We start from the raw sequence: 23,491 nt of genomic DNA, 5'->3' as shown, positions 1-23,491 counted from the left end.
CGTATAAATATACCCTGTTACACGATTATCTTGTCATACTCACAAATATACCCTTATTACAGGATTAGTTTATAATAGTTACAAATATACCCCTCTTACGAGGTTATGTTTTCATATTAACAAGTATACCTCTTTTACAATGTTCTTTTCTCATACTAAAAAATATACCCCTCTACAGGATTTCTTTTCTCATATTCATAAATATACCTCTTTTACGAGATTGGTTTCTCACACGCACAAATATACCCCTCGTACGGTGTTGTTTTCTCATATTCATAAATATACCATTTTTATGGGCTTGTACTCACAAATATACCCCTCTTACAAGGTTGTTTTCCAATATTTATAAATATGCCCCTTTTACAGGATTGTTTTCTCATACTCATAAATATACACCTTTTACGAGGTTGTTTCCTCACACTCGCAAATATACCCCTTGTACGGGCTTGTTTTCTCAAATTCATAAAGATACCCTTTTCATGGGGTTGTTCTCTCATACTCACAAATATGCCACTCTTACGGGACTCTTTTCTAATATTTATGGGGATATTTATCAATCGGAGAAAATAACCCCGTAAGTTTGGTGGCTTTGTGAGTATGAGAAAACAACCTCTTAAATAGGGTAATTTTATAATATGACAAAATAACCCCATAAAAGGAGTATATTTGTCGATATAAGAAAATAACCTTGTAAAACGTGTAAATTTATGAACTTGAAAAAACAACCCCATAATAGTGCTAATAATTTAATATGAGATAACGACTCCGTAAAAGTGGTATATTTATCAATATAAGAAAATAACCCCATAAAACGTGTATATTTATGATTTTGAGAACACAACCCCGTAAAAGTAGTGTAATTGCGAGTATGAGAAAACAGCCTCGTAGAATAGGTAAATTTCTTAATACGAGAAAACAACCCTGTAATACGGGGATATTTATCAATCGGAGAAAATAACCCCGTAATTTTGGTATATTTGTGAGTATAAGAAAACAACCTCTTAAATGGGTTAATTTTATAATATGAAAAACCAACCCCGTAAAAGGGGTATATTTGTCGATATAAGAAATAAACCACGTAAAACGTGTAAATTTATGAATTTGAGAAAATAACCACGTAAAACGTGTAAATTTATGAATTTGAGAAAATAACCCCATAATAGTGCTAATAATTTACTATGAATAAACGACCCCGTAAAAGTGGTATATTTATCAATATAAGAAAATAACCCCGTAAAACATTTATATTTATGAATTTGAGAAGACAACCCCGTAAAAATAGTGTAAATGTGAGTCTGAGAAAACAGCCTCGTAGAAGGGGTAAATTTTTTAATATGAGAAAACAACCCCGTAAGAGGAATATATTTATAAATATTAGAAAACAACCCCGAAACACGGGGATATTTGTCAATGGAGGAAAATAACCCCGTAATTTTGGTATATTTGTGAGTATGAGAAAAAAATCCCTTAAAAATGTTTAATTTTAAAATATGAGAAAACAACCTAGTAAATGGTGTATATTTGTCGATATTAAAAAATAACCCCGTAAAACATGTAAATTTATGAATTTGAGAAAACTACCCCATAATAGTACTAATAATTTAATATAAGAAAATGACCCCGTAAAAGTGGTATATTTATCAATAAAAGAAAATAACCCCGTAAGACTTGTATATTTATGAATCTGAGAAAAGAACCCCGTAAAAGAAATTGCGAGTGTGAGAAAACAACCACGTAGAAGGGGTAAATTTTTTAAAATGAGAAATCAACCCCGTAAGAGGCGTATATGTATAAATATTAGAAAACAACCCCGTAACACAGGGATATTTATCCATCGGAGAAAAAATAACCCCGTAATTTTAGAATATTTATGAGTATGGAAAAATAACCCCTTAAATGGGTTCATTTTATAGTATAAGAAAACAACCCCGTAAAAGGAGTATATTTGTCAATATAAGAAATAATCCCGTGAAACGTGTAAATTTATAAGTTTGACAAAACAACCCAATAATAGTGCTAATTATTTAATATGAGAAAACGACCCCATAAAAGTGGTATATTTATCAATATAAGAAAATAACCCTGCAAAATGTGTATATTTCTGAATCTCAAAGAACAACTCCATAAAAGTAGTGTAATTGCGAGTCTGAGAAAACAGACTCGTAGAAGGGGTAAATTTATTAATATGATAAAACAACCCCGTAATACGGAGATATTTATCAATCGGAGAAAATAACCCGTAAGTTTGGAATCTATGTGAGTATGAGAAAACAACCTCTTCAATGGGGTGATTTTATAATATGAGAAAACAACCCCATAAAAGGGATATATTTGTCGATATAAGAAAATAACCCGTAAAATGTGTAAATTTATGAATTTGAGAAAACAACCCCATAATAGTGCTAATAATTTAATATGAGAAAATGACCCCGTAAAAGTGGTATATTTATTAATATAAGCAAATAACCCCGTAAAATGTGTATATTTAAGAATTTCATAAAACAACCCCGTAAAAGTAGTGTAATTGTGAGTCTGAGAAAACAGCCTCGTAGAAGGGGTAAATTTATTAATATGATAAAACAACCTTGTAATACGGGGATATTTATCAATCAGAGAAAATACCCTCGTAAGTTTGGTATCTTTATGAGTATGAGAAAACAACCTATAAAATGTGGTCATTTTATAATATGATATGAGAAAACAACCTATAAAATGTGGTCATTTTATAATATGAGAAAACAACCCCGTAAAAGGAATATATTTGTCGATATAAGATAATAACCCCGCAAAACGTGTAAATTTATGAATTTGAGAAAACAACCCCATAAGAGTGATAATAATTTAAATATGAGAAAACAACTCCGTAAAAGTGGTATATTTATTCATATAAGCAAATAACCCCGTAAAACATGTATATTTATGAATCTGACAAAACAATCGCGCAAAAGTAGTATAATTGCGAGTCTAAGAAAACAGCCTTGTAGATAGGGTAAATTTTCTAATATGAGAAAACGACCCCATGAGAGGGGTACATTTATAAATATTAGAAAACAACACCGTAGCACGGAAATATTTAACAATCGGAGAAAATAACCCCGTAATTTTGGTATATTTATGAGTATGGGAAAACAACCCCTTAAATGTATTAATTTTAGAGTATAAGAAAACAACCCTGTAAAATGGGTATATTTGTCGATATAAGAAAATAACTCCGTAAAACGTGTCAATTTATAAATTTGACAAAACAACTCCATAATAGTGCTAATAATTAAATATGAGAAAATGACCCAGAAAAAGTGGTATATTTATCAATATAAGAAAATAACCCCGTAAAACGTGTATATTTATGAAAATGAAAAAACAACCCTGTAAAAGTAGTGTAATTGCGAGTCAGAAAAAATAGCCTCGTATATGGCGTAAATTTTCTAATATGAGAAAACAACCACTTACTACGGGGATATTTATCAATCGGAGAAAATAACCCCATAATTTTGGTATATTTCTGAGTATGCAAAAAGAACCACCTAAATGAGTTGATTTTAGAGTACAAGAGAACAACCCCGTAAAAGGGGTATATTTGTCGATATAATAAAATAACGCTGTAAAACATCTATATTTATGAATTTGAGAAAACAACCCCATAATAGTGCTAATAATTTAATATGAGGAAACGATACCGTAAAAGTAGTATATTTATCAATATAAGAAATTAACCCCGTAAAACGTATATATATATGAATCTGAGGAAACAACCCCGTAAAAGTAGTGTAATTGCGAGTCTAAGAAACAGCCTCGTAGAAGGGATAAATTTTTTAATATGAGAAAACAACCCCGTATTATGGGGATATTTATCAATCGGAGAAAATAACCCCGTAATTTTGGTATATTTATGAGTATAAGAAAACAACCCCTTAAATTGGTTAATTTTATAAAATAAGAAAATAACCCGTAAAAGGGGTATATTTGTCGATATGAGGGGTAAATTTTTTAATTTGAGAAAACGACCCCGTAATACGGTGATATTTATTACTCGAAGAAAATAACCCCGTAATTTAAGTATATTTGTGAGTATGAGAATACAACTCCTTAAATGGGTTAATGTTATAATATGAGAACACAACACCGTAAAAGGGTAAATTTGTCGATATCAGAAAATAACCTCGTAAAACGTGTATAATTATGAATTTGACAAAACAACCCCATAATAGTGCTAATAATTTATTATGAGAAAATGACCCCGTAAAAGTGGTATATTTATCAACATAAGATAACAACCCCGTAAAAGACGTGTATATTTATGAATTTAAGAAAACGACCCCGTAGAAGTGGTATATTTATCAACATAAGAAAATAACCCCGTAAAACGTGTATATTTATGAATTTGAGAAAAGAAACCTATAATAGTGCTAATAATTTAATATGAAGAAATGACCCCGTAAAAGTGGTATATTATCAATATAAGAAAATAACCCTGTAAAACGTATATATTTATGAATTTGAGAAATCGACCCCGTAGAAATGGTATATTTATCAATATAAGAAAACAACACTGTAAAACATGTATATTTATGAATTTTAGAAAACAACCCCATAATAGTGCTAATAATTTAATATGAGAAAACGACCCCATAAAAGTGGTACATTTATCAATATAAGAAAATAGCCCCGAAAAAACGTGTATATTTATAAATCTGAGAAAACAACTCCGTAAAAGTAGTGTAATTGCGAGTGTAAGAAAACAGCCTCGTAAAAGGGGTAAATTTTTTAATATGAGATAACAACCACGTATTACGGGGATATTTATCAATCGGAGAAAATAACCCCGTAATTTATTATATTTGTGAGTGTGAGAAAACAACCCCCTAAATGGGTTAGTTTTATAATATGAGAAAACAACACCTTTAAAAGGGTATATTTATAGATATAAGAAAATAACCCTATAAAACGAGTATATTTATGAATTAGAGAAAATAACCCCATAATAGTGCCAATAATTTAATAAGAGAAAATAACTCTATAAAAGTGGTATATTTATCAGTATAAGAAAATAACCCCGTAAAACGTGTAAATTTATGAATTAGAGAAAACAACCCCATAATAGTACCAATAATTTAATAAGAGAAAACGACTCCGTACAAGTTGTATATTTATGAATTTGGGAAACCGACCTCATAGAAGTGGTATATTTATGAATATAAGAAAATAACACCCTAAAACGTGTAAATTTATGAATTTGAGAAACAAACTCCGTAAAAGGGGTATATTTGTCGATATAAGAAAATAACTCCGTTAAACGTGTATATTTATAAATTTGAGAAAACAACTCCATAATAGTGCTAATAATTTAATATGAGAAAATGACAACGTAAAAGTGGTATATTTATCAACATAAGAAAATAATCCCGTAAAACATGTATATTTATGAATTTGAGAAAACGAACCTGTAGAAGGGGTATGTTTATCAATAAAAGAAAATAACACCGTAAAACATGTATATTTATGAATTTGAGAAAACAACCCCATAATAATGCTAATAATTTAATAAGAGAAAATGACCTCATAAAACTAGTATATTTATCAATATTAAAAAATAACCCCGTAAAATGTGTATATTTATCAATATAAGAAAATACCGTAAAACGTGTATATTTATGAATTTGAGAGAACAATCCCATAATAGTGCAAATAATTTAATATTAGAAAACGACCACGTAAAAGTGATATATTTATCAATATAAAAGAATAATCCCATAAAATGTGTATATTTATGAATATGAGAAAACAACCCCATAAAAATAGTGTAATTATGAGTCTCAGAAAATAGGCTCGTACAAGGGGTAAAATTTTTAATATGAGAAATATACCTCGTAATACGGGAATATTTATCAATTGGAGAAAATAACCCCGTAATTTTGGTATATTTATGAGTATGAGGAAACAACCCCTTAAATGGGATAATTTTAGAATAAGAGAAAATAACCTGGTAAAACGTGTATATTTATGAATTTGACAAAACAACGCCATAATAGTGCTAATAATTTATTATGAGAAAACTACCCCGTAAAAGTGATATATTTATCAATATAAGAACATAACTCCGTAAAACGTGCATATTATGATTTTGAGAAAACAACCGAGTAAAAGAGTATATTTGTCGATATAAGAAAATAACCTCGTAAAACGTGTATATTTATGAATTTGAAAAAACAGCCCCATAATAGTGCTAATAATTTAATATGAGAAAATGACCCGTAAAAGTGATATATTTATCAATATAAGAAAATAACCCCGTAAAACGTGTATATTTATGAATTTGAGAAAACAACCACATAATAGTGCTAATAATTTAGTAAGAGAAAATGATCCCATAAAAGTGGTATATTTATCAATATAAGAAAGTAACCCCGTAAAACGTGTATATTTATGAATTTGAAAAAATGACCCCGTAGAAGTGGTATATTTATCAATATAAGAAAAAAAAACCGTAAAACGTTTATATTTATGAATTTGAGAAAACAACCTCGTAAAAGGGGTATATTTATCGATATAAGAAAATAACTCCGTAAAATGTGTATATTTATGAATTTGAGAAAATAACCCCATGATAGTGCTAATAATTTAATATGAGAAAACGACCCTGTAAAAGCGGTATATTTATCAATATAAAAAAATAACACCGTAAAACATGTCTATTTATGAATTTGAGAAAACAACCCCATAATAGGGAAAATAATTTAATATGAGAAAATGACCCCATAAAAGTGATATATTTATCAATATAAGAAAATATCCAGGTAAAATGTTTATATTTATGAATTAGAGAAAACAACCCCGCAAAAGTAGTAGAAGGGATAATTTTTTTTAATATGAGAAAACAACCCCGTAATATGGAGATATTTATCAATCAGAGAAAATATCCTCATAATTATAGTATATTTGTGAGTATGAGAAAACAATCCCCTAAATCGGTGGATTTTATAATATGAGAAAACAATCCCGTAAAAAGGGTATATTTATCGATATAAGAAAATAATCTCGTAAAACGTGTATATTTATTGAATTTGACAAAATATTCCCATAATACTGCTAATAATTTAATATGAGAAAACGATCCCGTAAAAGTATATTTATCAATATAAGAAAATAACCCCGTAAGACGTGTATATTTATGAATTTGAGAAAACAACCCCATAATAGTGCTAATAATTTAATATGAGAAAACGACCCCATAAAAGTGGTATATTTATCAATATAAGAAAATAATCTCGTAAAACATGTATATTTATAAATTTGAAAAAATGACTTCGTATCAGTGGTATATTTAATAATATAAGAAAATAACTCCGTAAAACATATATATTTATGATTTTTAGAAAACAGCCCCCTAATAGTGCTAATAATTTAATATGAGAAAACAACCCCGTAAAAATAGTATATTTATGAATATAAAAGAATAAATCCGTAAAACATGTATATTTAGGATTATTAGAGAACAACCCCATAAAAGTAGTGTAATTGCAAGTCTGAGAAAACAGGCTCGTAGAAGGGATAAATTTTTTAATATGAAAAATCTATCCCGTAATACGGAAATATTTATCCGTCGGAGAAAATAACCCCGTAATTTTGGTATATTTGTGAGTATGAGAAAATAACCCCTTAAATAGGATAATTTTAGAATAAGAGAAAATAACCCCAGAAAACGTGCATATTTATGAATTTTAGAAAACAGCTCCGTAAAAGGGGTATATTTGTCGATATAAGAAAATAACCCCGTAAAATATGTATATTTATAAATTTGAGAAAACAACCCTATGATAGTGCTAATAATTTAATATGGAAAAATGAGCCCGTAAAAGTGATGTATTTATCAATATAAGAAAATAACTCCTTAAAACAGGTATATTTATGAATTTGAGAAAATAACCACATAATAGTGCTAGTAATTTAATAAGGGAGAACGACCCCATAAAAAAGGTATATTTATCAATATGAGAAAATAACCCCGTAAAACGTGTATATTTGTGAATTTGAGAAAACGAACCCGTAGAAGTAATATATTTATCAATATAAGAAAACAACACCGAAAACGTGTATATTTATGAATTTGAGAAAACAACCCCATAAATGGATAAATTATGAGAAAAACCCCGTAAAAGGGATATATTTGTCGATATAAGAATATAACTCCGTAAAATGGGTATATTTATGAATTTGAGAAAAACCCCATAATAGTGTTACTAATATATTATGAGAAAATAATCCCTTAAAAGTGGTATATTTATCAATATAAGAAAATAATCCCGTAAAACGTGTATATTTAATATATTTGTGAGTATGAGAAACCAACCCCCTAAATGGATAAATTTTATAATATGAGAAAATAACCCCGTAAAAGGGGTATATTTGTCGATATAAGAAAATAACCTTGTAAAATGTATATATTTATGAATTTGACAAAACAACCCCATAATAGTGCCAATAATATAATATGAGAAAAGGAACCCGTAAAAGTCGTATATTTATAAATATAAGAAAATAACCGCGTAAAACGTGTATATTTAAGAATTTGAGTAAACAACCCCGTAAAAGGAATATATTTGTCGATATAAGAAAATAACCCCGTAAAACGTGCATATTTATTAATTTGAGAAACTACCCCATAATAGTACTAATAATTTAATATGAGAAAATGACCCTGTAAAAGTGATATATTTACCAATATAAGAAAATAATCCCGTAAAACGTGTATATTTATGAATTTGAGAGAACAACCCCATAATAGTGCTAATAATTTGATAAGAAGAAACAACCTCGTAGCAGTAGTATATTTATCGATATATTAAAATAACCCCGTAAAACGTGCATATTTATTAATTTTAGAAACCACCAGTAGAAGTGGTATATTTATTAATATAAGAAAATAACAATGTAAAACGTATATATTTATGAATTTAAAAAAATAACCCCAAAATAATGCTAATAATTTAATATGAGAAAACGACCCTGTAAAAGTGGTATATTTATCAATATAAGAAAATAACCCCATAAAACGTGTATATTTATGAATTTGAGAAAACGACCCATAGTAGTGGTACATTTATCAATATAAGAAAACTAACCCCGTAAAAACGTGTATATTTATGAATTTGACAGAACATCCCCATAATATTGCTAATAATTTTACATGAGAACACGACCCGTAAAAGTCGTATATATATCCATATACGAAAATAACCCCGTAAAACGTGTATATTTATGAATTTGAGAAAACAACCCCGTAAAAGGGGTATAATTGTCAATATAAGATAATCACTCCGTAAAACATATATATTTATGAATTTGAGAAAACAACCCCATAATAGTGCTAATAATTTAATATGAGAAAACGACCCCGTAAAAGTAGTATATTTATCAATATAAGATAATAACACCGTAAAGCGTGTATATTTATGAATTAGAGAAAACAACCCCGTAAAAGTAGTGCAAATGCGAGTCTCAGAAAACAGCCTCGTAGAAGGGGTAAATTTTTTGATATGAGAAAACAACCCCGTAATACGGGGATATTTATCAATCGAAGAAAATATCCCCGTAATTTTAGTATATTTGTGAATATGAGAAAACAACCCCCTAAATGGGTTAATTTTATAATATGAGAAAACAACCTCGTAAAAAGGGGTATATTTGTCGATATAAGAAAATAACCCCGTAAAACGTGTATATTTATGTATTTGACAAAACAACCACATAATAGTGCTAATAATTTAATATGAGTAAATGACCCCTTAAAAGTCGTATATTTATCAATATAACAAAACAACCCCGTAAAAAGTGTATATTTATGAATTTGAGAAAACGAACCCTTAGAAGTGGTATATATTTATCAATATAAGAAAATAACCCCGTAAACTTTGTATATTTATGAATTTGGAAAAACAACACTATAAAAGTGCTAATAATTTAATAAGAGAAAACGACCCCGCAAAAATGGTATATCTCTTAATATAAGGAAATAACCTCGTAAAACGTATATATTTATGAATTTGAAAAAATAATCCCATAATAGTGCTAATAATTTAATATGAGAAAAGCACACGTAAAAGTGGTATATTTATCAATATAAGAAAGTAACCCCGTAGAACGTGTATATTTATGAATTTGAGAAAACAACCCGTAAAAGTCGTATATTTATCAATATAAGAAAATAACCCAGTAAAACGTGTATATTTATGAATTTGAGAAAATAACCCCGTAAAAGGTGTATAATTGTCAATATAAGTAAATCACTTTGTAAAACGTGTGTATTTATAAAATTTGAGAAAACAACCCCATAATAGTGCTAATATTTAATATGAGAAAATGACTCCGTAAAAGTGGTATATTTATCAATATAAGAAAATAACCCCATAAAACGTGTATATTTATGAATCAGAGAAAACAACCCCGTAAAAGTAGTACAATTGCGAGTCTCAGAAATCAGCCTCGTAGATGGGGTAAATTTTTTGATATGAGAAAACAATCCTATAATACGGGTTATTTATCAATTGGAGAGAATATCCTTGTAATTTTAGTATATTTGTGAGTTATAGAAAACAACCGCCTAAATGGGTTAATTTTATAATATGAGAAAACAATCCCGTAATAGGGGTATATTTGTCGATATAAGAAAATAACTCCGTAAAATGTGTATATTTATGTATTTGACAAAACAACCCCATAATAGTGCTAATAATTTAATATGAGTAAATCACCCCTTAAAGTCGTATATTTATCAATATAAAAAAATAACCTCGTAAAAAATGTATATTTATGAATTTGGAAAAACGAAACCGTAGAAGTGGTATATTTATCAATATAAGAAAATAACCTCGTAAATGTGTATATTTATGAATTTGAGAAAACAACACTATAATAATGCTGATAATTTAATAAGAGCAAACGACCCCGTAAAAACAGTATATTTATCAATTTAAGAAAATAACTCTGTAAAACGTGTATATTTATGAATTTGAGAGAACGACCAAGTCGAAGTGGTATCTTTATCAATATAAGAAAATAACACCGTAAAACGTGTATATTTATGAATTTGAGAAACGACCCTGTAGAAATGGTAGATTTATCAATATAAGAAAATAACACCGTAAAACGTATACATTTAGGAATTTGAGAAAACAACCCCATAATAGTGCTAATAATCTAATATGAGAAAACGAGCCCATTAAAGTGGTATAATTATCAATATAAGAAAATAATCCCGTAAAACGTGTATATTTATGAATTAGAGAAAACAACCCCGTAATAATAGTGCAATTGCTAGTCTCAGAAAGCAGCCTCGTAGAAGGGGTAAATTTTTTAATATGAGAAAACAACCCCGTAATATTTGCGGATATTTATCAATGAGAGGAAATATCCCCGTAATTTTAGTATATTTGTGAGTATGAGAAAACAACCCCCTTAATTTATTAATTTTATAATATGAGAAAACAACCCCGTAAAAGGGTATATTTGTCGATATAACAAAATAACTCCGTAAAACGTGTATATTTATGAACTTGACAAAACAACCCCATAATAGTGCTAATATTTTAATATGAGAAAACGATCCCGTAAAGGTCGTATATTTATCAATATAAGAAAATAACCCCATAAAATGTGTGTATTTATGAATTTAAGAAAATAACACCGTAAAAGGGGTATATTTGTCGATATAAGAAAATAACTCCGTAAAACATGTATATTTATGAATTTGAGAAAACGACCCTATAATAGTGCTAATAATATAATATGAGAAAACGACCCGGTAAACATCATATATTTATCAATATAGAAAATAACACCATAACACGTAAATATTTATGAATTTGACAAAAGAACCCCAAAAAAGTGGTATATTTCTGAATATAAGAAAATAACATCGTAAGACTTGTATATTTATGAAATTGAGAAAATAAACCCGTAAAATGGGTATAGTTGTCGATATAAGAAGATAACTTCGTAAAACGTGTATATTTATGAATTTGAGAAAACAACCCCATAATAGTGCTAATAATTTAATATGAGAAAATGACCCCGTAAAAGCAATATATTTATCAATATAAGAAAATAACACCGTAAAATGTGTATATTTATGAATTTGAAAAACAACCCTATAATGGTGTTAATAATTTAATATGAGAAAAAGACCTCCTAAAAGCGGTATATTTATAAATATAAGAAAATACCCCCGTAAAACGTGTATATTTATGAATTTGAGAAAACAACCCCGTAAAAGTATTATAATTATCACTATAAAAATTATAACACCGTAAAACGTGTATAGTTATGAATTAGAGAAGACAACCCATAATAGTGCAAATAATTTAATATGAGAAAACGACTCCACAAAAGTGGAATATTTATCAATATAAGAAAATAACCCCGTAAAACGTTTATATTTATGAATCAGAGAAAACAACCCCGTAAAAGTAGCGCAATTGCGAGTCTTAGAAATCAGCCTCGTAGAAGGGGTAAATTTTTTAATATGAGAAAACAACCCCGTAAAATGGGGATATTTATCAATCGGAGAAAATATCCCAGTAATTTTAGTATATTTATGAGTATGAGAAAACAACACCCTAAATGGGTTAATTTTATAATATGTGAAAACAAAACCGTAAAAGGGGTATATTTGTTGATATAAGAAAATAATTCCGTAAAACGTGTATATTTATGAATTTGACAAAAACGATCCCATAATAGGCCTAATAATATAATATGAAAAAATAATCCCGTAATATTTATCAATGTAAGAAAATAACCCTGTAAAATGTGTATATTTATGAATTTGAGAAAACAACCCCGTAAAAGGGGTATATTTGTCGATATCAGAAAATAACTCCGTAAAACTTGTATATTTAAGAATTTGAGATAACAACCGCATAATAGTGCTAATAATTTAATATGTTAAAATAACCTCGTAAAAGTGGTATATTTATTAATATAAGAAAATAACCCCGTAAAATGTATATATTTATGAATTTGAGAAAATAAGCCCATAATAGTGCTAATAATTTAATAAGAGAAAATGACCACGTAAAAGTGGTATATTAATCAATTTAAGAAAATAACCTCGTAAAACGTGTATATTTATGAATTTGAGAAAACGACCCTGTAGAAGTAGTTTATTTATCAATATAAGAAAATAACACCGTAAAACGTGTATATTTATAAATTTGAGAAAATAATCCCATAATAGTGCTAATAATTTAATATGAGAAAACGACCCCGTAAAGGTGGTATATTAATCAATATAAGAAAATAAACCCGCAAAACGTGTATATTTATGAATCAGAGAAAATAACCCCGTAAAAGTAGTGCAATTGCGAGTCTCAGAAAATAGCCTCGTAGAAAGGGTAAATTTATTAATATGAGTAAACAACCCCGTAATACGGTGATATTTATCAATCGAAGAAAATATCCCCGTAATTTTAGTATATTTGTGAATATGAGAAAACAACTCCCTAAATGGGTTAATTTTATAATATGAGAAAACAACCCCGTAAAAGGGGTATATTTGTCGATATAACAAAATAACCATGTAAAACGTGTATATTTATGAATTTGACAAAACAACCCCATAATAGTGCTAATAATTTTATATGAGAAAATGACCCATTAAAGTCATATATTTATCAATTTAAGAAAATAACGTCGTAAAATGTGTATATTTATGAATTTGAGAAAGCAACCCGTAAAAGAGGTATATTTGTAGATATAAGAAAATAACCCCGTAAAACGTGTATATTTTTGAATTTGAGAAAAGAATCCTATAATAGTGCTAATAATTTAATAAGACAAAACGACCGCGTAAAAGTGGTATATTTATCAATATAAGAAAATAACTCCATAAAACGTGTATATTTATGAATTTGAGAAATGACCAGTAGAAGTGGTATATTTATCAATATAAGAAAATAACACCGTAAAACGTGTATATTTATGAATTTGAGAAAAGAACCCCATAATAGTGCTAATAATTTAATATGAGGAAATGACCCCATAAAAGCGGTATGTTTATCATTATTAGAAAATAACCCCGTAAAACATGTATACTTATGAATTAGAAAAAACAACTCCATAATAGTGCTAATAATTTAATAAGACAAAACGACACCGTAAAAGTGGTATATTTATCAATATAAGAAAATAACTCCGTAAAACATGTATATTTATGAATTTGAGAAAATGACCCCATATAAGTGATATATTTATCAATATAAGAAAATAACACCATAAAACGTTTATATTTATGAATTAGAGAAAACAACTGTATATTGGTGCAAATAATTTAATATGAGAAAACAATCCCATAATAGTGCAAATAATTTAATATAAGAAAACGGTCCCGTAAAAGTGGTATATTTATCAATATAAGAAAATAACCCTGTAAAACGTTTATATTTATGAATCATAGAAAACAACCCCGTAAAAGTAGTGCAATTGCGAGTCTCAAAAAACTACCTCTCAGAAGGAGTAAATTTTTTAATATGAGAAAACAACCTCGTAATAAGGGGATATTTATCAATCTGAGAAAATATCCCTGTAATTTTAGTATATTTGTGAATATGAGAAAACAACCCCATATTGGGTTAATTTTATAATATGAGAAAACAACCCCGTAAAAGGGTTATATTTATCGATATAAGAAAATAACCCCGTAACACGTGTATATTTACGAATTTGACAAAACAACTCCATAATAATGCTAATAATTCAATATGAGAAAACGACCCCGTAAAAGTCGTATATTTATCAATATAAGAAAATAACACCGCAAAATGTGTATATTTATGAATTTGAGAAAACAACCCCGTAAAAGTGAATATTTGTGGATATAAGAAAATAACCCCGTAAAACGTGTATATTTATGAATTTAAGAAAAGAATCCCATAATAGTGCTATATTTATCAATATAAGAAAATAACTACGTTAAACGTGTATATTTATGAATTTGAGAAAACAACCCCATAATGGTGCTAATAATTTAATAAGATAAAACGACCCCGTAAAAATGGTATATTTATCAATATAAGAAAATAATCCCGTAAAACGTGTATATTTATGAATTTTAAAAAATGACCCCGTCGAAGTAGTATATTTATTAATATAAGAAAATAACAACGTAAAACGTGTATATTTTTTAATATGATAAAACAACCCCATAACAGTTCAAATAATTTAATATGAGAAAATGACCCCGTAAAAGTGGTATATTTATCAATATAAGAAAATAACCCCGTAAAATACTTATATTTATGAATTTGAGAAAACGACCCCGTAGAAGTGGTGTCTTTAGCAATATAATAAAATAACACCGTAAAACTATACAATTTATGAATTTGAGAAAACAACCCCGTAAAAGGGGTTTATTTGTCGATATAAGAAAATAACTCCGTAAAACGTGTATATTAGAAAATGACCCCGTAAAAGTGGTATATTTAACAATATAAAAAAACAACCTTGTAAAACATGTATATTTATGAATCAGAGAAAACAACCCCATAACAGTGCTAATAATTTAATAAGACAAAACGACCGCGTAAAAGTGGTATATTTATTAATATAAGAAAATAACTCCGTAAAACGTGTATATTTATGAATTTGAGAAAACAACCCTATAATAGTGCAAATAATTTAATATGAGAAAACGGCCCCGTAAAAGTGGTATATTTATTAATATAAGAAAAGAACCCCGTAAAATGTTTATATTTATGAATCAGAGAAACCAACCCCGTAAAAGTAGTGCAATTGCGAGTCTCAGAAAACATCCTCGTAGAAGGGGTAAATTTTTTAATATGAGAAAACAAGCCCGTAATAAGGGAAAATTTATCAATCTGAGAAAATATTCCCGTAATTTTAGTATATTTGTGAGTATGAGAAAACAACCCCCTAAATGAGTTAATTTTATAATATGAGAAAACAACCCGTAAAAGGGGTATATTTTTCGATATAACAAAATAATCCCGTAAAACGTGTATATTTATGAATTTGACAAAACAACACCATAATAGTACTAATAATTTAATATGAGAAAATGATCCCATAAAAGTCGTATATTTATCAATATAACAAAATAACCCCATAAAATGTGTATATTTGTGAATTTGAGAAAACAACCCCGTAAAAAGGGTATATTTGTCGATATAAGAAAATAACTCCGTATAACGTATATATTTATGAATTTAAGAAAACAACCCCATAATAATGTTAATAATTTAATATGAGAAAACAACCTCGTAAAAGTGGTATATTAATCAATATAAGAAAATAACCCCGTAAAACGTGTATATTTATGAATTGGAGAAAACAACCCCGTAAAAGTAGTGCAATTGCGAGTCTCAGAAAATAGCCTCGTAGAAGGGGTAAATGTTTTAATATGAGAAAACAACCCCGTAATACAGGGATATTTATCCGTCAGATAAAATATCTCCGTAATTATGGTATATTTGAGAGTATGACAAAACAACCCCCTAAATGGGTTAATTTTATAATATGAGAAAACAACCCCATAGAAGGGGTATATTTGTCGATATAAGAAAATAACCCCATAAAACATGTATATTTATGAATTTAACAAAACAATCCCTTAATAATGCTAATATTTTAATATGAGAAAATGACCCTGTTAAAGTCGTATATTTATCAAAATAAGAAAATAACCCCGTAAAATATTTATATTTATGAATTTGAGAGAACAACCCCGTAAAGGGGTATATTTGTTGATATAAGGAAATAACCCTATAAAACATGTATATTTATGAATTTCAGATAACAACCCCCTAATAGTGCTAATAATTTAATAACAGAAAACAACCCCGTAAAAGTGGTATATTTGTGGATATAAGAAAATAACCTCGTAAAACGAGTATATTTATGAATTTGAGAAAATAACTCCATAATAGTGCCAATAATCTAATATGAGAAAACGACCCCGTAAAAGTGGTATGTTTATCATTATAAGAAAATAACCTCGTAAAATGTGTATATTTATGAATTTGACAAAACAATCCCATAAATAGATTATATTTTTCGATTTAAGATAATAACCTTATAGAATGTGTATATTTATGAATTTGACAAAACAACCTCATAATAGTACTGATAATTTAATATGAGAAAACGACCCCGTAAAAGTCGTATATTTATCAATATAAGAAAATAACCCATAAAACATGTATATTTATGAATTTGAAAAAATCCTATAATGGTGCTAATAATTTAATATGAGAAAACGACCCCGTAAAACTTGTATATTTATGAATTTAAGAAAACGGCCCCGTAAAACTTGTATATTTATGAATTTGAGAAAAACGACCCCGTAAAAGTATATTTATCAATATAAGAAAATAACCCCGTAAAACATGTATATTTATGAATTTGAGAAAACGACCCCGTAGACGTGGTATATTTATCGATATAAGAAAATAACACCATAAAGCGTGTATATTTATGAATTTGAGAAAATAACCCTATAATAATGCTAATAATTTAATATGAGAAAACGACCCATAAAAGTGGTATATTTATCAATATAAGAAAATAACCCCGTAAAACATGTATATTTATAAATTTGAAAAATCAACCCCGTAGAATTGTTATATTTATCAATATAAGAAAAAACTCCGTAAAACGTGTATATTTCTGAATTCGAGAAAATAACCCCATTACAATGCTATTAATTTAATATTAGAAAACGACTCCATAAATGTGGTATATTTATCCATATAAGAAAATAATCCTGTAAAACGTTATATTTATGAATTTGAGAATACAACCTCGTAAATGGGGTATATTTGTTGATATAAGAAAATAATCTCGTAAAACGTGTATATTTATGAATTTAAGAAAACAACCCCATAATAGTGCTAATAATTTAATATGAGAAAACGACTCCGTAAAAGTGTTATATTTATCAATATCAGAAAATAACCCCGTAAAACATATATATTTATGAATATGAGAAAACAACCCCGTAAAGTAGTGTAATTACGAGTCTCAGAAAACAACCTCGTAGAAGGAGTAAATTTTTTAATATGAGAAAACAACCCCATAATACGGAGATATTTATCAATGGGTGAAAATAACCCCGTAATTTTGTATATATGTAAGTATTAGAAAATAGCCTCTTAAATGGGTTAATAACCCTGTAAAACGTGAATATTTTTGCATTTGAAAAAATGACTCCATAATAGTGCTAATAATTTAAAATGAGAAAAAGTGGTATATTTATCAATATAAGAAAATAACCCCATATAACGTGTATATTTATGAATTTGAGAAAATGACATCATAAATACATTGTATTTGTCGATATAAGAAAATAACCTTGTAAAACGTATATATTTATGAATCTGAGAAAATAACCCCATAATTGTGCTAATAATCAAATATGAGAAAACGACCACGTAAAAGTGGTATATTTATCAATATAAGAAAATAACCCTGTAAAACGTGTATATTTATGAATTTGAGAAACGACCCCGTAGAAGTGGTATATTTATCAATATAAGAAAATAACCTCGTAAAACGTGTATATTTATTCTTTTGAGATAACAACTCCATAATAGTGCTAATAATTTAATATGCGAAAACGACCTCGTAAAAGTGGTATATTTATCAATATAAGAAAATAACCCCGTAAAACGTGTATATTTATGAATTTGAGAAAATGGCATCGTCAATACGGTTTATTTATGGAAATAACAAAATAACCTCGTAAAACGTGTATATTTATGAATTTGAGAAAACAACCCCATATAGTGCTAATAATTTAATATGAGAAAACGTCCACGTAAAAGTGGTATATTCATCAATATAAGAAAATAACCCCGTACAACATGTATATTTATAAATTTGAGAAAGCGACCCCGTAGAATTGATATATTTATCAATATAAGAAAACAACCTAGTAAAACGTATATATTTTTGCATTTGAGAAAACAACTCAAAGAATATTAACACGAAAATGAACAAAAGTGGTATATTTATCAATATAAGAAAATAACCCCGTAAAACGTGTATATTTATAAATTTGAGAAAATAGCCCTATAATAATACTAATAATTTAATATGAGAAAGTGACCCCTTAAAAGTGGTATATTTATCAATATAAGAAAATAATGCCATAAAATGTGTATATTTATGAATCTGAACAAACAACCCCGTAATAGTACTAATAATTTAATATGAGAAAACGACCACGTAAAAGTGGTATATTTATCAATAAAAAGAAATAACCTCGTAAAACGTGTATATTTATGAATTTGAGAAAACAACCCCGTAAATGGGGTATATTAGTCGATATAAGAAAATTACCTCGTAAAATGTGTATATTTATGAATTTGAGAAAACAACCCTATAATAGTGCATATAATTTAATATGAGAAAACGACCCCGTGAATGTGGTATATTTATCAACATAAGAAAATAACCCTGTAAAATGTGTATATTTGTGAATCTGAGAAAACAATCCCGGAAATTAATGTAATTGCGAGTATGAGAAAACAGCCTCATAGTAGGAGTGAATTTTTATAATATGAGAAAGCGACCCCGTAAAATGTGTATATTTATGAATTTGAGAAAACGACCCCGTAGAAGTGGTATATTTATCAATAAAAGAAAATAACCCCGTAAAACGTGTATATTGATGCATTTGAGAAAACAACTCCATAATAGTGCTAATAATTTAATATGAGAAAACGACCCCGTAAAAGTGATATATTTATCAATATAAGAAAATAACCTCATAAAATGTGTATATTTATGAATCTGAGAAAAGAACCTCGTAAAGTAGTATAATTGCGAGTCTGAGAAAACAGCCTCATAGAAGCAATAAATTTTTTAATATGAGAAAAAACCAGAATACTAGAGTATGAGAAAACAACCCCTTAAGTGGGTTAATTTTATATTATGAGAAAATATCCCTGTAGAAGGGGTATATTTGTGGATATAAGAAAATAACCCCGTAAAAAGTGTATATTTATGAATTTGATAAAACAACCCCATAGTAATGCTAATAATTTAATATGAGAAAATAACCCGTAGAACGTGTATGTTTATGAATTTGAGAAAACAACCCCGTAAAAATAGTGTAATTATAAGTCTAAGAAAATAGCCTCATAAAAGGAGTGAATTTTTTAATATGAGAAAACAACCCTGTAATACGGGGATAATTATCAATTAGAGAAAATAACCTTGTAATTTTGGTATATTTGTGAGTATGAGGAAACATACCATTAAATTTATTAATTTTATAATATTAGAAAATAACCCCGTAAAAGGGGTATATTTATCAATATAAGAAAATAACCATGTAAAACGTGTATATTTATAAATTTGAGGTAACAATCACATAATAGTGCTAATAATTTAATATGAGAAAATGACCCTGTAAAAGTGGTATATTTATCAATATTAGAAAATAATCCCGTAAAACGTGTATATTTAAGAATATGAGAAAACAACCCCGTAAAAGTAGTGTAATTGTGAGTATGAAAAAACAGTCTCATAGAAGGAGTAAATTTTTTAATATGAGAAATTTATCCTGTAATACGGGGATATTTATCAAGCGGAGAAAATAACCCCGTAATATTGGTAAATTTTTTAGTATGAGAAAACAACCCTTTAAATGGGACAATTTTAGAATAAGAGAAAATAACCCCGTAAGAGGAGTATATTTGTCGATATAAGAAAATAACCCTGTAAAATGTGTATATTTATGAATTTGAGAAGACAACACCATAATAGAGCTAATAATTTAATATGAAAAAATGACCCCATAAAAGTGGTATATTTATCAATATAAGAAAATAACCTCGTAAAACGTGTATATCTATAGATTTGAGAATACAACCCCATAAATAAGTTATATTTATCGATATAAGAAAATAACCTCGTAAAACGTGTATATTTATGAATTTGAGAAAACAACTCCATAATAGTGCAAAAAATTTAATATGAGAAAACAACCCCATAAAAGTGGTGTATTTATCAATATAAGAAAATAACCACATAAAACGTGTATATTTATGAATCTGAGAAAACAACCCCGTAAAGTAGTGTAATTACGAGAATGAGAAAGCAGCCTCATAGAAGGAGTGAATTTTTAATATGAGAAAACAACCCCGTAATACGGGGATATTTATCAATCGGAGAAAATAACCCCGTAATTTTATAAATTTGTGAGTATGAGAAAACAACCCCCTAAATGGGTTAAATTTATAACATGAGAAAACAACCCCGTGAAAAGGGTATATTTATCGATATAAGAAAATAATCCCATAAAACGTGTATATTTGTGAATTTGAGAAAATGACCTCGAAAATACTGTATATTTTATGATATAAGAAAGTAACCTCGTAAAATGTGTATATTTAGAAATTTGAGAAAATAACCCCATAATAGTGCTAATAATTTATTATGAGAAAACGGCCCCATAAAAGTGGTATATTTATCAATATAAGAAAATAACCCCATAAAACGTGTATATTTATGAATCTGAGAAAACAACCCCGTAAAGTAGTGTAATTACGAGAATGAGAAAGCAGCCTCATAGAAGGAGTGAATTTTTAATATGAGAAAACAACCCCGTAATACGGGGATATTTATCAGTCGGAGAAAATAACCCCGTAATTTTATAAATTTGTGAGTATGAGAAAACAACCCCCTAAATGAGTTAAATTTATAACATGAGAAAACAACCCCGTGAAAAGGGTATATTTATCGATATAAGAAAATAATCCCATAAAACGTGTATATTTGTGAATTTGAGAAAACGACCTCGAAAATACTGTATATTTTATGATATAAGAAAGTAACCTCGTAAAATGTGTATATTTAGAAATTTGAGAAAATAATCCCATAATAGTGCTAATAATTTAATATGAAAAAACGGCCCCATAAAAGTGGTATATTTATCAATATAAGAAAATAACCCCATAAAACGTGTATATTTATGAATCTGAGAAAACAACCCCGTAAAGTAGTGTAATTACGAGAATGAGAAAGCAGCCTCATAGAAGGAGTGAATTTTTAATATGAGAAAACAACCCGTGTCGGGGATATTTATCAGTCGGAGAAAATAACCCCGTAATTTTATAAATTTGTGAGTATGAGAAAACAACCCCCTAAATGGGTTAAATTTATAACATGAGAAAACAACCCCGTGAAAAGGGTATATTTATCGATATAAGAAAATAATTCCATAAAACGTGTATTTGTGAATTTGAGAAAACGACCTCGAAAATACTGTATATTTTATGATATAAGAAAGTAACCTCGTAAAATGTGTATATTTAGAAATTTGAGAAAATAACCCCCATAATAGTGCTAATAATTTAATATGAAAAAACGGCCCCATAAAAGTGGTATATTTATCAATATAAGAAAATAACCCCTTAAAACGTGTATATTTATGGATTTGAGAAAACAACCCCGTAAATGGAGTATATTTGTCGATATAAGAAAACAACCTCGTAAAACGTGTATATTTATGAATTTGAGAAAAGAACTCCATGATAGTGCTAATAATTTAATATGAGAAAACGGCCCCGTAAAAGTGGTATATTTATCAATATAAGAAAATAACCCCGTAAAACATGTATATTTATGAATTTTAGAAAATGACCACGTAGAAGTGGTATATTTATCAATATAAGATAATGACCCCGTAAAACGTATATAATTAAGCATTTGAAAAAACAACTCCATAATAGTGCTAATAATTCAATATGAGAAATCTACCCCGTAATACGGGGATATTTATCAATTAGAGAAATTAACCCTGTAATTTTAGTAAATTTGTGAGTATGAGAAAACAGCCCTTTGAATGGGATAATTTTAGAATAAGAGAAAATAACCCTGTAAAAGGAGTATCTTTGTCGATATAAGAAAATAACCTCGTAAAACGTGTATATTTATGAATTCGAAAAAACAACCCACAATAATGCTAATAATTTAATATGAGAAAACGACCCTGGAAATGTGGTTTATTTATCAATATAAGAAAATAACCACGTAAAACGTGTATATTTTTGAATCTCAGAAAATGACCTCGTAAATAGGGTATACCTATTGATATAAGAAAATCACCTCGTAAAATGTGTATATTTATGAATTTAAGAAAATAACCCCATAATAGTGCAAATAATTTAATATGACAAAACGACCCTGTAAAAGTTGTATATTTATCAATATCAGAAAATAACCCCGTAAAACATGTATATTTATGAATTTAAGAAAATAACCCCGTAAAGTAGTGTAATTGCGTGTCTGAGAAAATAGCCTCGTAGAAGTAGTGAATTTTTTAATATGAGAAAACAACCCTGTAATACGAGAATATTTATCAATCGGAGAAAATCACCTCGTGATTTTATATATTTGTGAGTGTGAGAAAACAACCCCCTAAATGGGTTAATTTTATAATATGAGAAAACAACCCCGTAGAAAGGGTATATTT

This window comes from Ricinus communis, chromosome 4 (genome assembly GCF_019578655.1).
Source record: "Ricinus communis isolate WT05 ecotype wild-type chromosome 4, ASM1957865v1, whole genome shotgun sequence".
NCBI classification, from domain to species: domain Eukaryota; kingdom Viridiplantae; phylum Streptophyta; class Magnoliopsida; order Malpighiales; family Euphorbiaceae; genus Ricinus; species Ricinus communis.
The sequence above is the reverse complement of the archived record's forward strand: the minus strand, read 5'-3'. Positions refer to the sequence as shown.